Consider the following 24,186-nt stretch of genomic DNA (forward strand, 5'->3'; position numbering starts at 1 on the left):
AGAAGAAGGGATCCAGTAGTTGACGGGTCAATTATCCCATGCTACGTAATCATACTTAATCGTTTAACATAACGGATTCGAGTCCAATGTGGGCAAATAAAAAGCTCGAGGGCTTTAACTCGCACAAGCGCCTGCCGAAAAACATCATCCTCATAGCGTTGCACATCTGTTCGTGTCGCATACCGACAGACGACCACATCGTATCGATTTGTACCATACACGCGGAATCATGGTTTTTCCTCGTACCACAGCTTATTTATTCTGACCGTTCAGTTACGTGTACCGTTCACGTAGCCTGGGTCCTTTTCGACCCTCGATTCAGGAGACGAAGAATTCTCTGATCGATCGGCATCTCGAGGCCGGGGTTAACGCGTGTCCGTTGTTGCGCGATGTCGTTACATAAGCTTCATGCACGATGCATCGACTGGATGCACCAGCATTCACCGTACGATGAATTTGCAATAATTGAACGCGGCTTCGTCCAACACATTATGGAGGACAAAAGATATCCAAGTCTTAGGAGTAAAGGAGAAATTTGAAACCGCGTTGGAGACAGAACATTCGATTATTCGAGGAGAATATTTCGTTTACGGTGGTAAGGCACGAGCTCTGATGTTGGTCGTGTCGTCTATAGACTCGCCATCGTGAGCGTTCGTTAATGCGTTGGAGAGGAGAATGAATACGAATAGGCGACAGGTGAAAAACTTTATAAGAATATCTTTTTTGTGGAGTGGAGTCAAGAGGTGGAGGTAAGCCGTGCATGTAAATTAGATTCGATGACTGGAATTTTTTCTAGCATGAGACCGATACTCGGTCGTGAGAAAGTAGCGCAAGGAAATCTTGAATCGCGTCTATAATTCTCCTCGTATTTTCATTCAGATTCCTCGATGTATCCAAACGCGGAGCGTTTCTCTCGCGCATGCCAAACCCAGCGTAAGTGTAACTTTCTCTGTGTGATTTATACGCCAGATAGATACAGTTTGAATTTGAACGCGGACAGAAAAACCATCCGGCCTGTGTACATAAGTCGTTAAAATCGATTTTCATTTCGTTCGATACGACGTCTCGGCATTTTTATCTTGCATCATTGAAACATTTTAAGTGCACGATTAACAGAAAAATTAAATAGCGTCGCCCGTAATACAGAAAACTTCCAATTATCCGGTCCCGCTTTAACCAGTCACATTTTTATCGAAATAAAAGCAATTGGTCAGCTTGGCGAGATGTGATCTCGTTTTAATAAACTGAAAACGTATGATACAGAACGTCGAGTGTTCTCATATAATGAGCGACCAGGTCGTACATTACACGTACATTATACGTACATTACACGTACATATATGGGTATGCGCATCTTTTTCATTAACAACAAATAAACGACGCTTGGTATACATACATTTCCGAATTAAACGATCATTCGTTTACGTGACAAGCGGTCCGGTTCTATGGGGTCAGTTAAGCAGCAGTCTACTGTAAATACATTGTCCTTTGCTAAATGAAACGACAAACTGGCAGCGTTCGATGGGCAAAATCCTGCTAGGCATAACGGTATCAGCGTGTTTAACTAACCATCCCCAGATCGTTTCCGCGGGCCACTTGCGCCGATCGTTTCGTCGTATATCTTGCAGCTCGATATCGCGTAAATCTTCCCACGTTAACCAGTCAACGATATCACGTATACGTGGTAGTAGATGCGCTGCTTTGTTCGGAGACGACAGAAACAGGCGCCGGAACGCAAGAAGCATCGTAAAAAGACTGATCTTACGAATGACAGGGCTGAATTTTGGGTGGACATTAACGTCCCTTTGAATCGTCGCTATAAACGATTGGCCTCGAGCCACAAGATCGTGGCGGTGGAAAGAAAGTGGTTGGTTTTTTTCTAAAAGAAAGAAAAAGAGGAAAACGATCGAATGGCCGATTACTCGCTACTCGTCGCTCTCTTGTCCTTTTTCAGCTCGTGTCACCATATAATTTTGGGTTATGGTAACATTTCTCGAATGTAATATGGTCGTTTGTAATATGATCGTTATTAAACGTTATGGTCGTTATTTTGACGAAAATACGTCGGAAACTGGCGAATATGTAACACGTTCCTTACCAGCGTCCCATTAATTCAGATTTCATTCTAAACAGTCAAATAAGTTAAGAAAGAGACAACATTCAGACAGTCAGTTTTCCGCGTGTTTAGTCGGTCGTAGAATTTTCTTTTGGAAAATTGCTACACACTGACCAGCTTGTTTCTAAATGCATCTCGACCGCTCTTCGTCAAACAAAGAAATAAATCATCATGAATGAAAAATAAATAAATCAAGTAATAGAATTTATTACGACTTTGATGTGGAAACTTTCGGCAGGATTACAGTAGATAGCGATGTCACTTTTTTTATCTGAGTGGATAGAATATATGGCGAGAAGAAGACAAACGGTCTACCGATCTTTTTGTCGTTAATTAATGGGCCCAGAGACCGCCAGAAATCGTAAATTCGAGCCCTTAAAAACGGACGAAGCCATTAACAGCGCCTGGCTTAACTTTACTGCAAGCAATTCCGCGGAGCTAGTGTTAATGCATTCATTTTCAAGCAAAGACCGGATCACGTTATCGCGACAAAGACACACCCGCCATCATAGCAGTTTAACGAGTAAATTTCGACCTGGGCTCTTGTCTTTTTCTTCCTTCCTTCTTCGTTTATTTTCTCTTTCTTTACATCCCAATGGCAACATTTGTGGCGCATGGTTTCTATGGCATTTTTAATTGGCGAAGACGGCTTTTTAACGAGTTTCAGGCTTCTTGTATTCATGAGAGAACACACCGTAGGTATCGGTTATTTAAGACCCTAAGAAACGTCGCAATGTTCAAAACTTGTTACGACCGAATTCTTGTATAGCAGAAAAATAGCCGAAAACAGAGTGGACCGTTTCGATGAAAGCTATTAATTTTTTTATCCTTCGCCTTGGACATCTTCATTGTCGATGATTGTTAGAAAGAAGCTTTTCTTTTGAATATTGTAATAAACGTTCCTGAATTTTAAATTCTGTTCATCGCATTAAACTGTTGATGTGAAATTCGAGTTGTCTTATCGATCTTCCATCTTTCATCTTAATCTGTGTATCTCGTTATAAACAAAAGTTTCACAATGCTGCTAGATGGAGTTTCACTCATCTTCTAGTCGATGTTCGACTAACCGAACTCCTGCCGATTGAATCCACTTGTCTGTATGCGAATTCCTATTACCTGAATGAGAAATCGTATGTAGCGTGGAGAATCGGTGAATGTCAGTTATAGGAACTGTTCAGATAAATGGACTTCTACTGTACTATGAATCATATTTGCAGGTGTCGTATTTCTAATTCTCGTATCGTAAGATTCTACATCGAAGCTCTCCACCAACATCAGTTTCATTAGATACGATTCTCACGTTATCTGCTTTATTCTCGAACGTGGACAAATTTTTACTTATTTTATACAAGAAGAAGCTTTCATTACCACAATATGTTATCGTTTCAAGCGATGTCGAAAAATTATTACACGGAAGGAACGTAATTCCGGAAAATGATACGGTAATACATCATTCATCGGTAATACACGATTTTAATTTTCATATATAATTTTTCGTTTTGAAATTATACAGACGACTACAACGTTACTTGTGAAATGATCAAATATTAGGTTGTCCGAAAAGTGTCTTTCTTTCGCAAACGTGTTTTTTACAACAATGCACCTTCATATAAACGTGAAACCAAGTCTGTGAAATGTCACAGTGTTTATCTCAACAGAACAAAATGGATCGTATGTAATTCGACAAAATAATACAAAACAAAACACGTCGTGCGTCTATTATTTCCTCATAAAACAAAAGAAACTTTACGGACAACCTAATATTATTTGTTGAGTTACGGTATCGTTACCACCTAAATCATCGCATCCGCTTATTAATTCGAAAGAACACGTAGTTCCTACGAAAAATTTCTACATAAGTTACCATGTTTTTTTCGAGCTCACGTCTCACGATAATGTTATGACGTAATTTAACGCGTCTGTTATTAGACGCGTATACATTATTCAGGGGGCCAAGAAACTCGGCGGAAGTACGAACGCTGAGGCTGAAACGCGCGAGGGAACCTGTTCCCCCAATCGCGATTAATTGGGCACGAGCGAGAACTCTGGTATTTGCGTCAGGCCCTTGTTAAAGCGATTTACGAAAACGCTCGGCCGCAATTTTTCTTATGCTGCACCGATCCGAGCTACTGTTCGGTACATTAACGAAATTGAAGAGAAATTACCTGGTCGTATGATTATAATTCGCGAAATAATCTTGTCCCTTCTACGAGCTTACACCGAGCACCCGCAGTCTTGTTTTACGATGTTTGATTAATAATTCAGCTTCCTTTTTCTTTGCGAAACAATCAAATAGTTTGTTTCGTTAGACACGGTGAAACTTCATGGTGTAACAAAAATTGTCAGCGAACGAGTTACACGATCTTGTTACCCCGTGACGTAATCGCTTGAAAATCGTTAATTCCAGTTCTAAATTACTTGAAACAACAAGGCTCGATGCGCAAAACACCATCGAAAGTTCCAGTAAATTTGCAATTCTGAGCTTCGTTTAATCTTCAAAGTTTCTATAAAACGCCCGAAGCTCGAGATTTATCAAGATTTAAATTATTAAATATTTATTCAGATATTCAGAATTTTATATCGAAGAGTTTGAAATATTCGAATTTTCATGTCTCTAAGAAGCTAATTACACAGTTGGAAAGCAACATTGAAACGTCTATTGCTGCAGGTATAGTGGAACTATCTTCATACTGGGAAGAGATAGGCGATCGTGAAGATCATAAGATTCGACTGGCGAGCAAGAAAAAGGTTTCTGGTGAAAATTACCAGAGTAATAATGTTTTCCTAGATAATGGATGTTAACGGCGGCGTAAATCAGTCAATCGATCGAAAGGCACGAATAGATAGCACGAGCCCGAAGGAAGTTGAGTACCATATTTCATGATAATTAGAGGATTCCCCAAAGACAACGCGTTTTCGAGGAGACGTGTATCGTAAAGCAGCGGTTTTTTCTTGGCGGACTTACAATTCCCTATAGATAACTCCACTACAACGCCGTTGGCGCACATTGCATTCCGCAAAGTAAAAAACAGTCCTGTTCAATTTATGTGCAAGAACTAGCGTGTGCCTTCCGTTCAGCCTCAGCTTTTTCTCTTATTTCTTCTTTCCTTTGGTCCATCTAAGTGTTATCCAGCTATTTGTATAATCGAAGAAATAGATTCTTAATACAGAGGACGTGAAAGTAATGATAGTATTTACTTTTATTCATATAATACAACACGCTTCCTGTAAAAGGTGCTTTTAATGTTTCGTGACTCCTCGTGATTACCTCTATTTCCTCTCTTTCGTTTTTTTTTTCACGCTATTCAAAGAGTAACTGTTACCGAATATTAACTTATTCACATCCATAGTTTTTTAATAGTTAAGTGAGGATAATCATTCGATTAGTACATAACCGACTGTCAGACAGGTTACGATGTTTCTTCGTAATAGCCTACGTTTTGCGTCGAGAAATACTTATCTAGTAGATAATATCTACATTATTTGTAAATAACTGTTGTAACTTTAAATACGGAAAAAAGCAATTTCTTTTATCAACGAGTGGTAAACGATCTTTTTCCTACAATTCAAAAAATGTCTAATCTCGACATTTATGGGTGGAAGTTGATCTGAGCGTTGCTTTCGTATCAACCCAAATAGAAGAAAATTTATTTTGCTTCAGCTTATCCTTTGCATTAAATAATAGTTTTCACGTATGCGTATGTACACGATTAAGACGAAGGAGATATATAAAAAATAAAACGATCCGTATAAATCATACAACGACTCGCGTGTGTTTGATAAAAAGAGTAGTCGTTTATTATCAATCATATTGCTGCATGTACGTGAGCTAGCATACGGATCGCGTGTGCATCGGCAGTTCTTCAAGCGTTTCGTTGAAAGGATGCGTCGTTTCTTTTGTATTTCACGCCATTGACTTTCCGAGAAGCGAGTACGATCGTGGCTACACCTCGTTGTCATTTGACGTTTTTCTCTTCTTTTTCAATTAACTTCGGCCGCGCAGGCTGATTTATTTGTCGTTACGAATTGCAAACAACGTGGACGTCTGTGCCAGACTTGGCGGCTATCCAGGATCACCTCTTCCTATAAAAGTTATCCAATCGTGGTTAAATCCATCTAGACGTCGTAACAACGACCAATTAATTAACATTTATATTCTTCTCACGCGAACCATGACGTTTCCTTCATCGTCTCTCTTCCATTAAAACATAAATACGTGTTTCCATTCTTATATTTGGTTGCTTTTATTAAAACGGCAATTAAGATTCTGTTACATTCTAGATCAGAGGTTTCCGCATCATTTTATTTAACGAGTGTTCGCCACATTTTACTTTCCAATGATCGAGTTCTCTCCTCTTTCCCTTTCGCTTCTTCTCACTTTTGATATCGCAATGTAAACCACAGTAACTTCGTTCAATTAGTTCCAGTTCTATGGACATATCCTTTCCCTATTCATCGAAACGCGTACCAACGAATTAATAGCAACATCATTGAAAATGTCCGCATGTACAATTGCTTCGCCATATCGTGAATCATTAAATTGTTCTTTAACAAACAAAAGAAAGGAAACGAGACTTACCATATATTCTATCTGTGGCCTTAAACCATTAAAACGTATCTATACAACGTCTTACTAATTAATACACTTCGCTACAATAGTTGTTCGTTCATACTTTTCAAGTATACCAAGAAGATGGAAATTTGGAATATTCGTAATTTAATAACCAGCTATAATAACAGCACGTAGCAATTACGTAACCTTTTGGTATGCGTGAAACGCACGGAGGAAACCAGCCACATACAGAAACGTTCGTATTGATCATCGCGGCGTGACGTGAACGCCGATCTATCGCGCGATTCTCCATTCCACGCCCTCTTTCAGCCCTCTTCCATCGCCGTGCGAACGAAAAGAATGTTTTTACAAGGATATACATGGGGATCGGTTAACGGATGCCATGAAGGATATCACGCGAATCGATTCCAAGTGCGATGGAATTTTGCTAGCGTTCTGGAACGGCCGGCTATCGACCAACGAGCCAACCAGACGAATATCGAGCAGATTTCTATAAAAATTATGCGAAATCTTAACCTTCTGAGAATCGTATCATCGGCTGAGAACTAAACCGTAGAAGCGATCGAAAGCGAGATGCGAACACTTTTAACGTTAGAGCTGTCGGAGTCATATGAAGAAAACTGTAATTTTCCTAGAGATTGCAAAGAATTGCAACAGTTCGTTCTTGAAGGTTTGCATTTCTTGTAAAACGCACGAATAAGAACTTGTTTCTTGTTGGATTATGTCTATACGAGTATTTATTCGTATACGCTGTTTGCATAAGCTACGTGGCGTATTTAAAGCAAAGAAACAAAGTACCACGTAGCTTCGTTTGTTCCTTCTTTCGATAACGGATTCTGTGCTAGTGAAAATGAAATTCATCCGAGCAAACATGATCTTTCTTAGCATGTGCCGCGTATTCAGACAATGTGTTTGGAAAAATTTACGATTAAGATCGTCGGAACGCTATAGAAGTCTATCGCCGAGATTAAATGCTGGAAGGTGTAGGAGAAGCGCGGGGAACTTTCCGTTTCAGTCAAAGTTCTTTATGTAAATTTATGCATTATTATAGCCGGGATGCACGAACGTGTATTGTTAATTAGAAAACGAAAGGGTTTGCTGAGGGAACGGTAGAGGATCGGAAGGAGGATTCCATCTTGGCCAGAAGGAAACAATGTGAATCAGAAAAAGAAGCGTTGGTGAGCGTGTAATAAGAAAACAGCGGCAAAAGCGTATCGCGGTGATCATAACGCGGAAGAAGCTTGTTCGCGTGTACTTTGTGGAATATATTATGTACCTTTCATGGAATAGGCCGTTGAAAACTGAAGAGATCTCAATTTTTCTTCGAGCAAACTGGACGTAGAGAATGACAGTCACGCTAACTTCATTGCAATTAAGCTATCTGTAGTATTAGCGAAATTTTATAAATCATAAGTTACAAATTTTCCGTGCTAATAGATTCTTTTTCCTGTAACCAACAAGAAGGAAATTTCTATAAATAAATTTTATAAATTACAGTACTATATAGTAGTATATTTACGAAAGGTTTACATTATCAAGAATTTTTTAAATATTCAAATATTTTCGTGAGTCGCTGGTCGTCAAGTAAATTTTCACACGCTGAAACACCAGTGAATTATCATATGAAATACTTTTCATTGTAGTTATATCAAGAATGATTTGAATAAGAACAGTTCGTGATTTGGTAAATGAAATAAGGGACGAGTTTGGAGAGCAGGTTTTTCGTTCATTAAAATGCCAAAAAAAGTACTTTTTCTGACACGTCCGAAGAGATAACGGTATCAATTAAGATATCATATTAATATGCAGTAAGTGAATGAAGATTAAACAGACCGATAAGCGTGTATGTCGTGAGTTTGCAAGTCAAGTTTGCGTTACACTTGAATTCCTTACCCCGTAGGGTTTCGTGGTTAAGGTTTACACCTGCAACCTGTTACTCCAGTTAAGGCAGTTCGAGAACACATTTTACACATTGCACACTGTATGTACGAGAGACTGAAACGCGTTTAACTGATCACGGTGACAGATAGAATCTGTTCTTTGACACTAAAATCTCTTGATTCGAATTTAAATTTGTTAACTCTATACCATCCATAATTTTAGATATTTTATATGAAATGATATTTGAATAATAAATATAATAAAATTAAATATAAAAGAATTAGTAATTCCAGCAATAACTATTATTTTTATTAAGTAGAAACTAACTGTATATGGTTATCTGAAATAAGATCAGAAGCCGAGATTAAATTAAACTTTAGTTCGAAGTATATTTTACATATTCATAACGACTTGAAAATACCTAAACTTAGATTCAATAATCTTATTTCTCAATAATATGATACGATAAAAATCAGCTTGCGTAAAAAGGTGAGGTTTATAGCGACAGTACTGGTCGTTACATCGTATTATTGCCTGATCAGCCTATTCGTGCGCGATTCAATTTCCTTTTCTTTCGAATAATTAATCAAGGGTGGACGTCAATCGATATTTTCTATTCAACGTATCATCGCTCATGTGCTGAAAAAATCCATCAATGAATTAATTCGTAAAATGGATGTTCTTAACGATACAAGAACTTTTTCCGCGATAAATTCGCATTTCTACTTGACGCATCTATCTACGATGAGTCATTTATTCGTAACAAAGTTCGTTTACGAGAAAACCTCAGCAACAAGATCGTGGTTTAATGAATACTGGGGAATCCTTAAATCACGCGATTATTCCGTTTAGTTGTGCACGAATGTCAGCGAGTAATATATCGCAACCTATTACTTTGTCGAGATCTATGATTCGAGGCACGCAAATGAACTCGTAGGCGATAGAATCGCGTTTATTCTCGGAATCTCGACGTTTATTCATAAAGTAAATCCGGCAACTATTAAATTAATCAAAAATTTCATACGTATTATCCTTACTTACGTATATACGTTATCGATAATTTTTTATCAAATCACGCACATCTGTTTCTGAAAGTTCTATCAATTTACGACGTGTCATTTGCTGGATTGATTTATCATAGGAAGATCGACAAAATAAACGAATCTTTAAAAATAAACGAATTTTTGAGAAATATGAATATCAGGAATACAAGGAAGAATCGTTGCTTCGTGATGAATGTCTAACGATCGTGATATTAATGAAACGTCAAGGCTGCCAGCTGTAATCGGTCCACTGGCCTTTCCTAGCAGAATTCTCTTTCTCATCGGAATTGATGACAGATTAGAGAAAATCGTGAGACATTTTATTGTATTCGTTGATAGCGGTACTCCTGGTTTCAGGTGAACGTCAGAAGGTAATTGAAAACCTTAATGAGACACGTGTTCTACGGGTGTTCATTATCGAGCAAATGAGAGTAATAATCGCGCAGCGATTGCAGATACGTAACGTGTAATTTCGTAACGAAAAAAGAACAGATTTACGCTTCAAATGATTTATGAGTGATACGAGTCACACAAAAGTCAAACCGATCAACTTCTTTCAGCGCTAGAGTTGCTTGTTTAGTTCCTAAAAAATGCAACATCAATCACGTATACTGATATCAAAAAAATTTTCAGGGCATTAAGTTGATCAATTTGGCTTCCCAGTGATTGATATTCAAATTATTTCGTTGATCGTCTTTTAAAAGTAGAAAAAACCACTGACCTGGTCGAGTATGAGAAATAGGATGAGAAAAACAAGACGAATGCAACGAGACGTTCAATATGCTTTTACTTTTGAAACACGTTTAAACTGTGACGAGTTTTTGTCGAACGTGTTATAATTAGAACACGCTTGTAATTATGCTATTCTCTTAATGAGGATATTATAACACTCTCTATTCGAGTGAAAGTGTTTTATATACTCGCTATCGTCGTCATCTTGTGTATCTTTCGGCGTAAGATAGAGCCGTTCGATTACTAAATTTCCTCCCGTTGTTCGCTTCCTCGTTCTTTGTACCGAACTTTTCACTTCGCCATGCAATTTCTGCAAGCTAGCGCTGCTCCGCGAATAATCTCTTAATAATCTTGCAGATAATCGGGTGAAAAGAAAAATTAACAAGAATGTTACGTAAACGGCCGTATGTAATTTACATAATCGTAAAGTTATGAACATCGATCCTTCCGCTATTAAAGATAATTGCAGCCATTCATCCGCGCTTCCTTTTTTCTCCTTTTTTACTGCAACTGTTTTGGTTACGATATTTGGTTAATGGAGGAACAACTACCGTTACGATTTTACGCAAGGATATGCAATTTGCCTATAAAAGATATCTTTACTTTGCGTCTATATTTTTACGCGTCTCTTATAACTTTCTTGTTATCACAAAGTGCGGTATCGCCATAGATGGCTGTAATTAAGTACGATATTATCGTGTTTCGCTTGCACGTAACAAGGTGTAACTAAACGAATTACAAGCGAGTGATCGAAGTGGGCCGTGCACGAGGCGAAGTTGACGAAAGCACAGTCGAGATTTAACGCACGAATGCCGGATTTTTCGCTCCCCGCTAATGAATCTTTCGTAGTCGAACGTACACCTGTGATTAATGGTATTCGAGAGACATAAAAAAACAGAAAGCTACTTCCGAAAGTGAATAAGAAATCGACCACTAAATAAAACACATATATTATTACTATCTTTTTTAACAGAAAACAGAAGTAAGATACACACGTGCCAAAAAAGGGGGAAAAAAAAGAAGCGGGAAAGAAATAAAAAAGAAGCGAACCGCTACGAAAAATACGATATATCTTCAAACAGAGTCTGCTTAATAAATAATTAATAAATTAGGAAACCTGAATTATTGGCCAAGTGGCGTATCTGTTTCTACTCTATACACGACCGTAAATCATAAATCTGTGTATAAAACTTATCGAAAATTTTTTTCCAAATGAAGGAAGAAAATTTTACAACTTCCAGTAATCCTATGCTTAACAAGAAATTCTAATACGTATGGTATTAGATTGTACAGTTTTAGTAGTTATTATATATTCGCTATTAATCCGGACAGTTTGATCGATCTATAAATCTAAACTATCTCTTCGCTATTTTACAAGTGAGAATAAAATAAGTAAAATATTACAAGTAGCTTCATACTCACTTAGAACGCTTGTAACACTCGCTTATATTTTCACTCGTTGGAAACTAAGATTGTTACACAGTACCGCAATAGCCGATTGTAAATCGAACGTCCACGATTCTTGCATCGCGTAAATTTCATCGAGACCTTGTAACGAGGCCTGTATTGCGATTTCCAACGCGCTAGAAAGGTATTCGGCAACGTTACTACGTTACCTCACAATGGCACAACGATTTCTATTTGCCACAATCGGTTAGCATGTTCGCGTTCGTGATTGTCCAGCAACGTTTCCTGGTATTTAGTTTTTCAATCCGGCACATCACGTAGGAAATCAGTTTCGAATCTCAAATCTCGCTGAAGTCTCTCTTGTAATCGTTCGTCGAACAGCTAAGACAACAACTTAACCGTACATTTAACCGTGCGATTGAAACACACACACTGTCTAAATAACAAGAGACTTGCGCAGAAATTAACCATGCAATGAATAGAACTCGTAGAATAGCGGATCAGAAGAATTACCGATACACCGTTGAAATTCCATATCCCTTGCGCCGGTATTCGAATCACTTTCGACCTATTACGAGACCTTCGATCGCAACGTAATCATCGTAATTGCAGCTCAATCGAAATCGACCACTACTTCGAATTGGTATCTTTTAGGATCGCGCTCCGGGCCCCTCTGATTGCACGTTTTCATCCGTAATAGATGACCAGTGCGCTAGGTGTCAGTTATATCATTTCAGAAACCAATTTCTTACATCGTGTAATACGCGAGATGATATAAAAGAGTGGTGGTTGATTGGTCTCTACGATGACGGCGTAAAGGGGAAGAAAATACGAAGACTAAAGAGCGAAGATAAGCTTCCATTAACTTTACATATAATATCGTACGCAGAGGCTAGATAAATGTTACGAAATGTTCTTCCAGACCTTGAATAGATCATTAACACGAACATCGAGCAACGTTGAGGGATACTTGCTGAAATCACAAATTATAACTGTAGGTACAACAGTTCGATCGCTGCTGGTATTCAGCTTTGACAGATGGAAAAGATGACGAGCGCGAAAATCGTAAAAATCAGGCATCCGTATCCCGCTAGGGTAGCAAATGGTCGAAGAATTCGCTTTGAACTTCCGCGTAATATGTTCGCAGTATGTTCGATTATTGTGTAAACGTGGCCAAGACACAAGACAAGTCACTGGATGGTTTTCCCGATCATGAGCATTTACAAGCAAGCGAAATTACAAAGTTGTAAAAGCCGATAGTGTTCTATCGCGAACGTTAACGATATGCCGAAACGATTACTGTCGCGAAACGTTTTACTGCAAGGCCACCTGTTCACCGCTTGATAATTAAAATTATTCTCTGTGGCGCTGAAACGACGCAAACGATGTTTGATTGCAGCGCGAGCCTGGGTCGATTGATTAATCGCCATTGATCATCGATCGTCGTAGTTGACTCTCTTACGATCTGTGAAACCAGCTACCCGGAGAACACCAAAATTGCCAAGTATCGTCCATGATGAAAGGTATTGAAGCGATCTCGTAATCGACTTAATCCAATTTCTCGCCAACGCTGCATATCTGCTCGTTCTTGAAAACGTCGTTTTCTTTCCTCTCTACCTCTTTATCGTGTAAAGAGAAAATGAAACATAGAATGAAAAAGATATTTCATGAAGGCAGAAGTGTGCCAGCTTTGACTTGATCGTAAAATATAAAAATAAACCTCGAGTCTTGGCCAAAATCAATTCAATTAATATAATTATTGCGTATTGATACCGATACTTATTGCTCGTAATAGTTCTAAATAGTAACATTTTTACTTATCTGTTTAATTGAATTTTATAATAGAACAGTCAATGATATTCGTTTCATTTGAATAATCTCTGAAATAGAAAGAACGTGCTGAAGTGAAATTTCGCTTTATAATTAATACGATTTCCACGATGCTACATCGTATATTTTGTATAAAATTGTAATAAATTTTGATATTTATTTAAAAGATTAGAAGAAGCGCTTTGAATATTATCAACACCATAAACTCGACGTTTCTGAAACAATGATGGATCGTGAATCAATTATGCATAGTGATTGACCTGTTTTGATAATCGTTCGCGAGTAGAGGAAAGGAAAGAAAACGAACGATCACGGAAACTGGAGCATCGAGGCGTGGCGAAGCTGAATGAACGTGGCAAAACCCGTCTAACAGATGAAGGGGAAGCTTGCTCCCTAGGTGAGACCTGCTGCCGGTTTCTAGCACGTTCACGAAGTCTCTCTGGTCTTATTTTACGAGTATAAAGCGGGTGTGTGTGTCGAGGCGGCTTCTATGTGGCCTTGCAAGGTCGTTTCTGTACACCGTCAAGGAGGAGATCGTATCTTTGCCTCTTTCGATTCTCGAACGCGGTTTTCTTTCGATTCGTCCAGCAATTTTACGAGCTGTCTCGTTAATTAAGTGAAAATCAAACGATTTGATGGCCAACCTCGCAATCGTGATTACGATCGAAGAAGGAGAAATAACGGTGCTAATTCCCTCGAACTTTGAAACCTTTCGAACCTAACTTTCGAACCTTCGACACGTTTCGGGTCGTTAGAAGCATTAAAATAAATATGAAGCAAGAAATTGTAAAGTCAATTCGTTGACTTGGTACAAGGATAACGCATTAAAATTTCTGAGACTTCGGAATCGAAAATTGTTAAGTAATTCGTATATCTAGATAAAACCGAATGCTCCATTAACGAATATAAATTATCAATTACAGACGTAGATATTCAAAATACGGGCGTCAAAAATTTTACTTTTCCTCTAATTGTACATATTTGTTATTCGTATATTACGTATGTTTATTTCCTATGCGATGGTATTATAGCGGCTATTTGTATTCATACGCAGATATATCACGTACTTCGCATAAATTTTATTCACAGTCGATGACCAAATTGTTCAGCTCTGTTTTCAGAAATTTTACGAATTCGCAAAGTAAGTGAAAATATCGTGAATTTTGTACTCAACTAAGAAAACGTTAGTAATTAATAAGTGGAAATATCTGGCAGCAGCTCGTCGAGATTGCTTCTATTACATTATTCCGTGTAAGTTGGTCAAACGATCGTCGTTGCTTTGACCAAAAATATAATGGTTTATCTGACTAGGTGATATGACGAAGGAAGACGTTCAACCGAATAAATTTTTAACAGGTGATTAATGAACGAGCGCTGATTAGAGAAGAATAATCGGTTGTATGCTTTTAGTAGCCTAGATGATGATAAATCTTAATCAATACAGATACTAGTGTGTTAAAAATAACGGTTTGCCAGATCTCCTTCGATTATTATCTTGGCAAATCAAATGTTACAACAGGTGTTTAATTTGGGCATATGGATATGATTGCAATTCATTCAGTTTCGTTAATACTTTGCCATGTGGCTCAATTTTGTGTTATCTTTTTCGACTACAATTACCTAACACGATCCCCTTCATTTTTTAGTCGTACGAAATACGATTTCAGATTATTCTAAACTGTAAAAGACACGATTAAAAATTAAACTCACCTGTTAAATATCAACTGGATTCGACGTGCCATGCGGTGAATCCCATCGGTCACAGTGTTCAACGAAGACTGATGATCGATGATCCTCGCAGCACGTGCACGAAGTTTTGCTAGCAGCCGAGGTGTACTTGTATCACGCCATCCACAGAATCTTCTTCATCTTGCGATTTTGCTGCTTCCTTTTGCACGGTCTTCCTACTGTTCTCTTCTTCCACAATATTCACCACAGTTTATCGCAATCGTTCATGTTACTTCTATGCGAAGAAAGGATTTTATCAAGTAGTCTCTAACAATTTCTAAACATCGCTGACTCTCCTCGAGGATCACTTTTCCCTTTCGACAGGGGAATCCTACAAAAGCTCGTCTCGCACAGACTAACCCCACATGTTCCAATCAACACGAATCACTTGCTATTAGCAAGAATTCTATTTAGAAGATCGTTACTCGAACAAACCTTTGATAAAGTCACAACGTACAAATAGCTTTTGCAAGCCGAAGTCTGCTCATTTATATTCATTATCGTGCATAGGGCTACAGGAAGGAAGCCGTACAAACGTTAGAAACAACAATGATAAAAACAGGTGGCCTGTTCTCCAGAAACGATCAAGCGCAGAGAGTCAATTTAATGTTTGTTCGAGCGTTTTTCAGAATCTGATGTCGTGTTGGATGTCTCTTCTTCTGGCGAGAAGAGACGCAGGCAAGGAATCGAAACGCGATTCGGGGTTGCCGCGTCGTTCCTAGGGCGCAAGCTGATCGTATTCCACGAAGCGAGTAACCAAGAGACAACGCAAGATAGGGTTTCGGATCCGTGCTGGCTGGTGGTCGAGTAGTTTGTGCCTGAGAGCGCAAGCGGAGCTACGACGATCTTACTCCGTCTCCTTTCCACCGCCGCTGCTCTGTCTTTCCCTCGTGATCCCTCGTCCCTCTTTAGATCCTTCGTCGCGATCCCTCGGAGAATTTCTTTCTCTTTCGGTCGCTCGCCTTGCTAGATGGCGCCAACCAGTGATGGACTGGAATCACGGAAATTTCGAGTCTAGCGTTGCTTTTGCACCCTATTGTCTTTGATCCTGTTGCAACTCCTCGGGATCTGCAGCGAGTCGTTGATTCTGATGCGAGCACACTCCTTCCTTCTTCCTAGACTTTGTCGCTCAGTCATGAAAATCATTGAATACGTAGATTTGTTCACGATAGGATCGAGTTCCCATCGCTGCGACTAAAAATTCTTGCCTCGCTTCCTCCTTCGGCTATCTATTTATCGCGCCAGTAGCAAATACTCTTTCTTCTTCCTCTCGCTTTCTTCTCTCTTGCCAACCTATACTTTATTTTCCTCCGTTCATTTATCGTTTCCTGGTCTTCGTCGCCACTTTCTTCCCTTTCTATTCTTTGCTTCTTCTCTCGAAGCGATTCACCCGTTTCGGTGACCATCGCAATGTCGTCCTCGTTTCATTTTTATCGATTCTCTTTCACGAAGAAACTACGTGCGTTTACGATTCGCCATTGATCTACGACTCGATGCCGATGTCGTCGTCTCCGACGGAGAAACACGACTGGCGGTCGTTCTTGCTTCGAAAGAGAGTTCTTGCATTAAGTCGCACGTGGCTACCGTCTCTCTACAATAGTTCATTCTGTATATGGCAAAGTAGACTATTCATTTTTACACGAATAGTAATGTGATGTTAGCTCGCGATTCGCGCTCACGGATTACAGGCTATTTTAGTTAAACTTCGCTTTGCAGCGGTCGTGTCGTGTGGGCTAATGTCGCTTCCTGGTAGTTTCGCTAATATGAAATTTCTATAATATTCTTATTACATTGTTAGTATACATCGACGTCTTGTGTTTTTTCAAGCGCTGCTGACGACAGACGCGCAACGCCTTGCTCTCGTTTTTTCAATAAAATGTACTGCTGCATTTCCCATTTACATATTAACCTTGTAAAATGGTACAGCAGGTGAGACCACATGCGTGCAGTAACGCACCGACTTTAAAACTTTTTGTGTCAAATTGAAAGGAATGAAGAAACAAAATAAAAACTATGAAAGGAATGAAACAGAGCAAAAATAAAAGTTAAGACGATGTGCAAAACTCAACAATGTTTTTGGTTTTCCACCAAAGAAAAGACATATTTTTTGCTATAAAACGATTCCAAAATAATTTTTTCCTTCAAAACGGTTGGTGTTTTCACGGCATCGAATATCAGGCTTTAAAGCTGCTTGTACTTATCCACCATCGTATGACACTACCATCGTTCAAAACTTACATGTAACAGTTTCCGCGTGTACTATTCATGCTGCCTCTGACAGATATAACCTAAGGCCCGAGAGAATATTTGTGAAAAATTATCTATCAAATGCTTGTCACAGGAGCAGTCAACACACGATGTTGAACGTGTAGAATGATGTTCGTCGATCGGATAACTGTTACCAGATCTCCGGTAACTTTCCATCGTTAATAAATTTCAAGCTTACCAGGGCTATCAACCGCGACGTCTCTGTTCTCGTATTTTTACTTCCGTTTCTCTGGCACGCGTGTAACGGATGCGACTTGCGCTCGGTGTTGCAGTCGCAATTGTCGTTCCACTAAAGATACGAGACGGCCTCTACCAGTTGACACTTGAACGCCTCGTCCATGAACGTTTCTTTGCAAACTATGCGATTTTTTCCGAGTAATGTGAAATGCCGATCGCGAAAGGAACGCTAGCGAGATATTAAGCGTACTTCATCTAGAACATGACGTATCTCACTTAACACCGATTCGCGTAAGGAAAGTACGAGACATCCCGCAGATATATTATTATGCTCGTTTAAAACAAATTGTTCAGTCTCTACCAACGACAGAATTACTCTTAGAATACAACTGTTGTTTAATATTCTTGTAACGCAAACAGATGTTGGTAAAATTGACAAGTTCCGACAGATTTTTACTTTTACGATGCAATATTGCACGCCTTGTCGTTGATTAATGTACTATATACTATATTATATGTATAAAATACATATAATACATATAATACACACACACACACATATATATTAACATAGAACGTCGTTTAATATCTTTGGTTATAAATGTTGTCTGTTAGTCGAATTTATCTTGCTTCTGTTAATATCTCAGTTATTTTTGTCGATGCAAACAACTGTGTCAGGCCAATGAACATTCGTGATATTTTTCTTCGTGCACATTTTTTCGACCTCTAAATCTTTTTCAAAGCGAGACTGCATGTTTTGTTACATATCGATCAACGTGTTTCTTATTTTCTATGAAAAGTATGTGTGTACATTAAAATATAGAAAATGACAAAACTTCTAGCGATATTCGAACGAACTTCGGAATGATTATGAAGCTAGAGGAAAAAAAGCAATTGACTTCACTGGGGACTATTGGCTAGCGGCCAGAATCTTCCACAGAAAGACAGTTTGTTTAACGATGCGTATTAGAAAGAAGGCTGAAAACGGGGACGTTTGTCGTGTGATGGAGAACATTGCTCTGCGACGCTTTTCACGATCAGTCGTGTCGTTTACGGACGAGCACGTGCCTACTCGAGCAGACAGCCAGTCCCTAGTTTCTAGTTTGCGGATTATTAAAGGCTATCATAATGCGAATCATAGCCATGGACAAACTATGCGAAACATCGTTTTACATTCAACTCGTTCGAGTTGCCGCTACAAAACGAATTCCGCAAAATCGTTGACGATCGTAAGTGGGCTATATGGCAACGTGAAAATATCATTTTCGACGTCGACGAAATCATCGAATTGAAATGTTATTAGCATTTTATATTTCGATTTATACAGCAAATTAAAGAGAGTCTGATGTTGTAAACGATGTAAACAGTATATTAAGACGACTATTAATTATAATAAGGCAAACTAATTGATTAATTAAGGGAATACGACGTAGATATATCGAGGAGGATCGAGTAAATCAACAAATTAAATTCTTTTACCGCTGTGCTATTGGCTAGAATGCTATTCCGGTCACCTAGAAGATAAAAAATAAAAAACAAAATAGAAGAAAAAAATGGGAGAGTACAAGACTGGCATGGGAGATAAGATAAAGGCAGCATATTAATTGATATTTTATGCGACGGTTTGGATGAAACATTTCAACAAGTAACCATTCGTGCGATGACGAAGGCCGCATAAAAAGCTTGATGTGCGTGCATAACTACTATAATTTCACCTGGCCCAGTGAAGAAGAGAACCCAATAAAGTATCGGCGATGATAAATTTTTAATAGCCGGTTACGTCGTCTTGTCCGGCCTTTGGCTGCCCGTCAGTTGAGAAACTTAGGCGATCAAAATTTACGTCTCTCGATGTTTCAACCAAGATTATTTACATCCTCGGAATAAGATAGAGTGCATTAAGCGTTGCCGTGAATATTATTCCCAACAGTATGAAGATCCAACCATAACTGGTAATATGCTTTCACCATTTTCAATGATAAACGTTCGCAATTGGAAAGGAGCTCTATCTTGGTAAAAATTTATCTTACTACACAACTTTGAGAAATCGTCGTCTTTCACTGAAACACAAATTAATTACCACCGACGCCTCAATAATCCATACGAATGGAGTACACGGGATAATAATTATAATCGATTGATTGATTTATTTCAATTTAAACCAACATATATATATACTTGTACATTTTTGTGGATCATGTGGAAGCATTTCGCTAGCGCCTCAGCTCTCCAATTTACATAAATTAATTCCAATAGATTTAATTAAATGGATAGCATACTTACAGGTTCTAACGCAGTATCGTCCAAAGGTTTACGATCACTTTAAACAAAAAATCATGATCTGTAGTACAAATAAGAAAAAAGGTACATGTACTACGTTTCTGACACGTATCTGCAAATCAATTTTCGAAACATGATGTTCTGCATCAGCAAAACTTCCCATATTTTATCGTAATCTGAGATACGGAAATTTAAGGGTCAGGGAGACACCATAGAGCCGTGATAGGTTGCTGAGAGATTACACGGTAAGATCAAGGCGAGCATCCGCCGCATAATCAAAAATGCCGTTTTTATTCGTTTAATCGGCTATGTAGATGCCAGCCCGCGAATATTGGCCTGACCACCCGAAAGCTAATTAAAGGGTAATCGTTGCCATTTTTTCCTCTGGTATGCCCTTCATCGAACACACTTGCGGTGTAACAGCGGTAATCGCGACCCTGCGGATCATGAAGCTTACACTCGAATATTCATTATGATCCGTCGAACAAGAACACGCGACCGGCCGATACATCGAATATAACGCGCTTCTTGCAGCGCGTATCTTTGGAATTTTAATGAACACAAGATTTTCGATCAAATCTTCGCGACGAGCGTGGTGCGACACTTCCGACTGATAATACAGAGGCCTATGGTGTTTGGCGAAGGCTCGATAAACTGTACCATATGACAGATTTCGGTTGCGTGATACCGGCAGTAATCTCGTAAATTATTCGCATAATCGACCGGATTTACAGTAAATAACGATCAGCTGGAGGTATATCTCAAAATTTCGTTGTAGTAAACTGGTGCAGTGGAGCAACAATCTCTGGTTGTGTTTGAATAAATTAATTTATTCATTTTTTCCCACACTTTTACGTTCACACTTCGCTTATGCGTATAGTTATTATGCGTGCTAAAGTATTCTACTTTCAGAAGAAAATGTCTAAAATATCGTACGTTCTTTTTCTTTTATTTTTCCCCTCTTTACTGTTAGTTGAATACAAAACGTTTTCATTTTGCTTTAAAATAACCTGAAACGATGAAGACGGTTTACGGTGCATGGTCAGTGAGCACGCTTCTTTCCGTGAATACGTGCGATATAATAATTTGTCAGTGCACAGGCTTCTTTATAAATAGACCGATGGTGTTCGCAATTTTCATCCCGCGCCACTTCCCAGCCGATCCTGATGCACTTTTTATTTCTAGTTTCATTCTCTAGTTCCGTAGGTGGCCTATTCTAACCAATTTTTTCGTAATTTACCAAACGACCACACATCCTACAATCGATCGATCGATGATTGATCGATGTCGTCACACTATCCACCCACCGTTCCTCTGGAACACCCACAGAGAATTTGTAGCTGATTAATTCTCTCGATTAAATTTCAAACATGAGACAGCGATCTGAGCCGATCCATTGCCCTAAAAATTCATTACATCGGCCCAATTAATCCTCGTTGCTTGCTTGTCCTCGTAGCCCATTAAATTTTTATCTTGTCACGAGAAATTGGATTGTTCCCTCTCCACTCACTTTGCCTATATATCTGGCCGGCATAATCTGGCCATGTCATGAGAAATTTTTGCCGACGTGAACGTTACTGTTGCTTTAACCGTTCCATATCTCTCACCATCAGACGCAATAATGTCAAAATCGTATATATAGCAGAGAGTCGTTCCTCTTACATGAAATAAAAAATAGGGCAAATGCGCGTAACGTCGCCTATCAAATTTCAAATCCTTCTCAGCTCTCACTCTCGGATAACTAGCACAATTCGACTATTTGATTAGAAAGTACATTCGTCATAGAAAATTTTGCCTCGATTTTAGTTTCCTTTAATTTCTATTCGAAACTGAAAAAACGAAATATACGCAGAATTCGAGAAAGTGGTCTACCTACATCTATACGTAAAGAACGTTTATAGCTTGAAGAGTACAGCAGTGAAAGGATCAGTTAATACAGACCAGTTTGATGTTTCAATCGTCGTAAAGTATCGCTTAGAACAGGGATCATTCCTCTGTAATTGGATACAAATTCTCACCAGTCGCTAATGCGTGCTTTACGTGGAGAATGCCATAAATTTGGCCAGGAGATAGACTTTGACAAACGAGGAATTTTTGCTGAAAACGCGCAAACAGGAATTTCGATAACGAATCGCTGCTCCAGTTTCTGGAGACTCTCGGTTTTCTGCAAGAGGAAAAGCAGAAGTTTGGTCAGGAAACGAAGGATGCGTTTAACCTACAGGTCAGCTCAGAACGTTTTTTTCAGAGGATCAGGTGAAAGGACCCGGCGGTGTATGAAAATTTCAGCGATGAATTCATGCTCGTAGCGGAGCTAGTTGTACGAAATAAGTCGGAGGAGATCGTTCCGTTGGGACCACGCGCAGAAACCTTTATTTTTGACGCTGGTTGAAATCATCGAGTTTTGATTCGTCGTATCGTTACCACGAGTCGTCCCGATAAGCATTTATTAGGTAATACGTTAAATCTTTTTATGCGCATTCCATACGACGTTTCCTTTTATCGCGAAATACGTACGGTTTCAGCGAAACATATCGAACGTGAAAGAAAATAAGTATCTATAATAACGGGTATCAAGTACGATAAATTATAGAAAACATTATGTTTCCTCTTCAGATAATAATCAAAGAAGATTTTCCTAAGAAAATTCAACTTTCCCGCCCAGAGAAAAATAAACGTTTCTATAAAATTTCAAATCCAAACAAAAAGTGATATTTATTAACTTAATTAATTTGTAATATAAATGCAAAAATGTAATAAAATGTTTTTACAAAAATATCTGCCTCTTTTGAATGGTACAAAGAGGAATATTTCTATTATTAAAAATTTATTACTTTCAACAGGCATTGATGTTTCGTGTAATGTGAATACGTTAATATCGAAGATAAGATCAACGTTACAGATGAAAAATTTTCAATTGGTATTGAATAGGTGCGAAAGTTCTGTCTATTGATAGATAAATAGGTACAGAAACTGACAGAATTTTTCTATTCGTCTAACGTTCTCTGCTATTTTCGAGGAATTCATTGACACGGTTTTGGAAAGACGGTAAAACGGAAACAAGCGAAACATATAATGCAACAGAAGTGTACATGGTCGCGCGAAAATGACAAGAAACGTCGCGAACAACGTGAACGCGGATGATTAGTACGTTTCCTCCAGGAAAAGAAACAGGAACGCAAGAAATCGCGACGGCAACAAAGCGTAGTTCAAGGCTCTGGCGAAGAAACGCGCGATACCAACGGCAGAAATGGTACTTAAAGCAGGTCTACAGTTAGGTAACATGTGGTAAAGCGACCATCTGTCTAGGAAGCAAGTGCCAATGGAATGGCTGCCAGAACAACGACATCGTTTCTTCTTTTCCTTCTTAGGTGATGCTGCTACCTTGCAGCACACGACAAGGTAGCGCACAAATTATGCTTGGCTGGTTCGAGTTTAGACAATTGTATACCTAATTATTTTTCGATTACTGGCGTCTGGTCGCGAAACTAGTTTGATTGGATGTTAATGTCGCTACTTTGAAATTGCTACTAAAAAAAAGGTTCAATTTGTTCTCTTTTGTGAGCAAGAGGAGGATTATCTAAGAGCAGCTGTTATGAAATCTGGATACTATTGTTATAAAACCCAATGAATGGATGATACTTCTAATACGATTTATTGCTTTTAACTCATTTTTAATTAAAAAGAACATGCAAATAGAACTCCTACCTTGGCAGGATGAATTTCTTATTAAAAAGTATTTCACTGGTAATATTTACTGGTAATATAATATGGAATTAAAAGTCCAAGTGCAATCAATCTGTAATTGATCGTGGAGATTTTATAGACTCACAATGGTCTTTGAGGATCCGAATGATTTCTTCTAAAATATATATCTTTCATTTCGATTTCTTTGGTACAAGTTCTATATTCTAGTTGTTGGTAATTCTAATATTAAAAACGCTATTTCATTTTGTCGTTCGTATCCGTGAAAAGCAATTAGATAATAGCTAAGAGCATAAGTACACCGCGCTACACAGACTATCTAGTTCATAACAAGTACATCCGATACTTCAAAACGCACAACTGTTACCTATATATATTATAAAAAAATTGTTTTTCAAGAATCGAGATTCTTTCTTCCTTGAACTCGTCTTTTCGTCAACGAGAACAACTGA

At 38.6% G+C, this 24,186-nt stretch overlaps 1 protein-coding gene across 1 annotated transcript in view; it reads right to left on the reverse strand.

Moving 5' to 3' along the window:
* Positions 1–17,153, reverse strand: part of LOC132906441 (uncharacterized) — a 67,617-nt gene extending 50,464 nt beyond the window's left edge. The window contains exon 1 of the mRNA XM_060958644.1: positions 15,293–17,153. The gene's annotated coding sequence lies outside the window, so the exon portion shown is untranslated. The remainder of the gene's footprint in view (positions 1–15,292) is intronic.
* Between the last annotated feature and the right edge of the window lie 7,033 nt (positions 17,154–24,186).

The sequence above is a fragment of the Bombus pascuorum genome, chromosome 4 (assembly GCF_905332965.1).
Source record: "Bombus pascuorum chromosome 4, iyBomPasc1.1, whole genome shotgun sequence".
Lineage (NCBI taxonomy): Eukaryota > Metazoa > Arthropoda > Insecta > Hymenoptera > Apidae > Bombus > Bombus pascuorum.